We start from the raw sequence: 6,000 nt of genomic DNA, 5'->3' as shown, positions 1-6,000 counted from the left end.
TGAAATCCTGATACTTCAGTTCAATTTTACTACTGGGATTCAGAGTTTTATGAATCATTTTAGAATGCTGAGGCTGTCATACTGACAGAGGAACTAGCTACAAACATGTTTCCAAGGAAATGCCTATAGACAGCATATAGATAGAGTGGTATGTTAATAAATTGGCTCAAATGAAGATTAAGGAAATCTAGTCAGAGAAAAAAGTTAGTGAGAATTTATTGATCTGAGGAAGACTCGTTGATATAGTGGAAACTGTAAGAAGATTTGAACTAAGAATAATACTACCAAACAATCTTATAATTAAAATGTAATTAATATCCATAAACATCTTAATCTGTTTATTGTATAGGCTTATCTTGCAACTCCCAGAATTGTGGTGGTGTGAACCCCATGCTCGTGCCTTTAGCACCAATTCATCTGTTTCTGTAGAGTACAGAATTAAATGTTTATGACAACGGTTAAAGGATTTAATGCACTATCTCATAACTGCATTCTGAGAATATTTTTGAGCAATTCTACAGAAATTGTCTAGGTCCAATTCTCAGAAATACTGAAAAAAGAATAGAGAATAACTATAGTGTTTCACAATGTAGGCTTACACATATTCACACACATATCTACTGTATATTGCATTTATATTCCATGTAATCATAAAAATAAAATATATGTAATATAAAGAAACAAAAACAGGGGGTGAGAGAGAAATATTTCTATTTGCAATCAACCTCATCAGACCGACAGAAGTCTGGAACAATTAGAGAATTACTTTAAACAAGGATTCAGAGATACTGCATCATTGGTTTAAGTTCTGACTTCCAAAAAGGCACGCTACTACATTCAGCTATATAAGTATGTCTATTCCATCCTTAACTCCCAAGCCACTGAATATTTTGTTTGTTGAATAACAAATTAAACACTTTGGGATTTGTTAAATAAGCCACAATGGCTTGTTGAATGAGCCACAATGCCAAGTTCCTACATTGTGCAAATCCAGAACTAAGATATACAAACCAATGCATAGGTTTGCGTAATGCACAAAGCCAAAATCAAGCCAACCACATAATAGTTAGCATGAGGGGTAAGTCCAGTAATTGATTTTTCATCAGCCTTCAATTACAATAATTATTTTTGTGGATTGTATCAAAGCATAGGAAGGAAGAAGTGGGATCCCTCATGGCTGACTTCCAAGTATTCAGTGCTGCACAATGGGTTTTTTAATGCACAAATGTCTGTTTGAATGCCTTTTCCCACACAATCAGAACTTATTTTGATAAGTTCCGGGTAATATGGAGAGCACCTTCAATACAATTGTACTAGGAGCATAGGATTGGAACAGACTTAGTTATGTATAAAGACACTGGAATTAATGGCTCTTAATTAATTACTAATTTAAGTGCCACTGATTTCAGTCCACTTAAGTCTAAATCTGAATCAAATAATATGGACACATGGAAACTTGGTGGCCACAGTTCCATTGCTCCTGCTTATATTCAGATAACTACTAAAATTCCAAATAAAAGTACAAAGTATCAAGACAGTTGAACCTAAAAAAAAAAAAAATGTGACAGTTTCTTGGCTCACAATTTGCTTAAATAACTCATATGGTTGTTATAAGTACAGCTAGTTCAAGTACAAATGCAGAGCTTGCTTTACTCTTGAAATGAGTTATCTACTGTGGGATGCTTAATGATACTTGTCATGTGTTTCTTTTGTGACAGATATCTATACATAAATTACATTTTCTTATGTGATGGAGCCAAACAAGGTTCCTATTAAAATCGGTAATTAGCTGGACATGCACAAAAACTCTGTTAATATGTTCCATTGTTTCAGTAATACATTTCCTTCACAAAGTGGAGGAGCCTGTTGACAGAGAGAAATACAAGTTAACAATGGGCTATTTAGACTTGCAAATGATAGAACATTTAATTATTCCAAGATAGCATTCTACCAGGTAGGGTATGATCATTAAATCAAATTTCAGTTTATATGCATGAAACATTTATCATGTCTTCTACAAAAAACAAGGGTTAGTCATCTAAATATAGATTTTTGGACTATCCAGTTCATCAAGGCATTTCACTGAAAAGCCTGGAATTTCATTTATTTTCTGCTATAGAGATAAAGTGTTTGTAAATGACATGATAAGACCTAAAAGAGAGGAGAGGAAATAAAATTCGGCTCTGTGCAAAGATGATAAATACAATGTCTTCTTTGAACACTAGGATTATCGTGAGAGAAAAATGAGATATCACAACTTAGCTGCAAGCTTAATGATAACTTGCTTTTCTCCCTCTCTATAAGCCTTAGTATTTTTCATTAAAGTTATAAAACAGTAAATAATTGTATGAACAGTTCCTTCTTTTTAAACTTCCTGGGACCCTGGAGGGAGTAGGGGACAGAGTGGGCTGGAGTTGCCAGAGGAATCAAAAGAATCAAAATTTGCAATAAACTCTAATACAGATGAGAGACGTATGCCGGGCTTGGCTTCTTATGCCTTAAGAGCAAAACTTCACAGTGGGAGAAGGAGCCATGTGGACTTGAGTACTAACACACCAAGAAAGAAAAGGGGGGTTAACACAGGGAAATTAAAAATAAAGTCAACTTGAACAGAAACCAGGTTGTTCTACTATTCTATAATGAGCATAAACTCTGCTTTTTCGGGATGGTTGGCATTCCTTTAGAAATCTGTTGGACCACGTGCTGCAGAACAAGAAGTCCAAAACCTGAAAACTGAAATAAACAACTGTGTTCTAATAAGTTTTCTTTAGTCACAGTTCTGTTTGGTTATTTGGTGGCAATTCATTGGATAAACAGATTTATGCCCTATAATCCATTTAATCAAGGTCAGAAAAAGAGCTCTTGACCATGGAAGAGGAAATCTGACATTGTTTCGCTCTTTGTTGACTCTGAAGCAACTTCTACAGTTCTCTGTGGAGGCATGGAAAGTAGGAAAAAGAAGATGGATTGGGGATACATCATGCCCAAATTTGGGGAGGCACTGGAATCTGAAGTTCTCCCAATCCTTGTCATACCTTGAACTAAGAGCATATATTATTTGACTCACATATTATATTGAGAAGATGAATATTTCCTGAAGCAAGCAAGGGGGAAGAGATGGGTCTGCATAAAATATATCAGCTGACTTGAATAAGTGGTTGTACACTGACATTGTAAGCAACAATTGGGAAGGTGAAGTAATATAATGGGTGGGACCAGGGTGAGAAGTCCTCATAAAGTCTATACCCAGGGGCTTGCCTGACTTCTTCCTATGGCTGGCAGAGAATGATTGGCCCAAAGTCTCCCAGCTGGTATCCATGCCTAAGTCAGGACCAGAACACATGGTCTCCTGGCTTTTAACCCAGTGACTTAACCACTAAATCACTAGTTTGCTCTCTGCTGTGAAAGAGAAATTGGGCTGGGGATTTCTGAATGCTTGAATGCAGCTGCTGCTATGGAAGTATTGTGAAAGCATATTGGGAAGTCAGAAAAACTCATGTTCTTTAGAAGAAAACACTTAGTGCTAATTGAATGTCTTAAGCTGGGCAGGATGTGGATGTCGAGCTAAATTCAGTGTCTTTGGACAAGGCTGTGTTTTGACAAGAAGTTGGTTTTGTCAGCTTGACCATTCATGGTTATTGGCACATCATCTTTGAAAAGGAGGATGAGTTTATTGGGTTGTCCTTCATGATGTCAGATTACTTGTAAGTACAACATAATATATAACCTTATGGTTTATTAGGCCAACCAAGACTGAGATACTGGTTGATAGAGTGACTGGACATTGGGATTATACTCAGACTTAACAGTAGGCTTTCTTTCATTTTTTCTTTTCTTTTTTCTGGACTATAGCTCCAAACTGAGTATTAGGTTTAGCCACCCATCATTTTAAAGTGTTTCATAAACCCATGGACTATTTATAGCAGTGTTTCTCAACCTTGGCAACTTTAAGATACGTGGACTTCAACTCGCAGAATTCTGGGAGCTGAAGTCCACATATCTTAAAGTTGCCAAGGTTGAGAAACACTGATCTATAATTGCTTTTTTAAATAAAAAATATACAAGGGGTGGCATTTACTTTGCAGCATGCTGACTACATAGTTCATTCTTCTAAAGATTGAAATAATGCAAAATTAAAATCCTATGAGTCAGAAAGCTGGATACCAAGGGAGGTGTTCTGGAGGAAATTGGTGCCTGTGGGCACCACATTGCTTACATTTGGGATAGGGATAGGGAAACACTGAAGAAAAATGCAAACTGTTAACCAATTCCCATTAACTCTTTTTGCTTCTTGTAAGAGATGTTGAGAAGCTGGAACCAATAACAGAAATCAATCCCAGGAGCTCTTAACTGACAGGAGCTGGGCAAGAATGAAGAGTGACCTCTGATATGCATCCTTTCTTTCCTATCCCTCTGTGAAAAAGCTATATTCTGCATCAACCAAACTAAAGAAATTCTCAATGGCATCATTCTTACATCGTCTAGACTTAAAAGTTATGAAAGGAATTAATGACCTGAAGGGAAGGAAAAGTGCCTGAATTTTCTCACAAAGATGGAGGAGCTAGGAAGTATCCCTAACTACTGCTGCAGACTAATTGCTGCATTTTATTGACTTTATCTATGTGCAGGACGTATAGTCTGTTCCAATCAACCAACTCTTAGTGGCATATAATTTCCCAAATTTGTGATTTGGGATTAAAACAGACAGCTAAAAATCAGATTTTAAAACTGAAACCATGCATTACAAGTAGCCACATAAAAAGCTGGGAATTAACATTCAGAAAGCATTAACATTAATTCCCTGTCCAGAAGAATAGATATAATAAGCCTGTCCTCATGATATGATGGTCTTCACTGACTTTCTAAAAGCCAGGAGACTGGAGTTGTTTCAATATCTTGGGGAATACTATTCCATCAGAGGAGGGCAGTGACAGGAAAGATATGTTTCCTGTAGGTGATAATTTCTAATTGAAGGGACATGGAGAGAGCCTATCCGTTAGATCTTATTGAATGGGCAGATGTCATTGGAATAAGGTAGTCTGCAAACAGCCAGGTCCTGTACCATGAATGAATATTGCCGTAGGTCCAGGGGCACCCGAATTATAGGAATATGAATGATACAGCAGGCCTAAACTGATCAATAAAGGGCACCTCTGTACTTCTCAAGTAACACAAAACTGACAGCCATCGTTATCTCAATCTTGTTGATGGCAAGGTTGCTAACTGATAAATATCCATCTCCAATCACTAGAAAGACTTATTTCCCCACCAGGAAGAAGAAAGAGAGTTCTGCTATTAGTCTGCAAGTCAGGTTGCCTCCAGAATCCCATGGTATTTCTTATTCTAGCCATGCTGTTTAATTTCCCTCTACCCTTTGCATAGCCAGGGCACTAATTCAGATGGGAGAGAGATTTTGGTTGGCTGAGAGGGGTGAAAAATTAAATCCAGTTTCAACAAAATAACAAGGCTCACTGTTCAAAGTTAATCTGCAAAGAGAAGGGGACAGAAAATACTTCTGTAACTATTTTCCTTTTTTTTTTTTTAATTCATAAAGATAGGGCCTAACAATGAATAACTACTTGATGCTGCTCCTTTTAATGCATTCATGGAATCTTGAGTTTTTCCATGACATTTTAACTTGGACTTTAGTCAGATGAAGAGTTAAAGCTCCGCGTCTAAATGTTTCAGACGACCTAGGTCAGCACAGAGAGCATCAAAATAACTCAGCATGGCTGGCTGGGGAATTCTGGGAGCTGAAGTCCATACATCTTAAGTTGCCAAGTTTGAGAAACACTGTGCTGAAATATGTTTATGTTACATACAAAAACAGCAAAGAGAAAACTCTCTGACTGATCTCCCCAAACAGATACTTCATCCTCCCAGAAATTCTTGCCAGTGTACCCAAAGACAACAAAGGCCAGACATGTAGCAAATGGGGTGGAAGATTAGGTCATATCTCAAACTGGACAATTCTTAACTTTCTTTTACATCTGGATTATT

At 37.0% G+C, this 6,000-nt stretch overlaps 1 long non-coding RNA gene across 1 annotated transcript in view; it reads right to left on the bottom strand.

Annotated features, from left to right (window-relative positions):
* Window positions 1–213: 213 nt before the first annotated feature.
* LOC148214568 (uncharacterized) overlaps window positions 214–6,000 on the bottom strand; it is a 28,977-nt gene continuing 23,190 nt past the window's right edge. The window contains exon 4 of the long non-coding RNA XR_015797737.1: window positions 214–1,863. This is a non-coding gene — a long non-coding RNA (uncharacterized LOC148214568). The remainder of the gene's footprint in view (window positions 1,864–6,000) is intronic.

The sequence above is a fragment of the Python bivittatus genome, unplaced genomic scaffold, assembly GCF_059951505.1.
Source record: "Python bivittatus isolate LINGU-HERP-01145 unplaced genomic scaffold, Pbiv_v1 ctg000610_np1212, whole genome shotgun sequence".
Classification (NCBI taxonomy): Eukaryota; Metazoa; Chordata; class Lepidosauria; order Squamata; family Pythonidae; genus Python; species Python bivittatus.
Note: the sequence above shows the minus strand (reverse complement) of the source record. Positions and strands in the feature narration are given on the sequence as shown.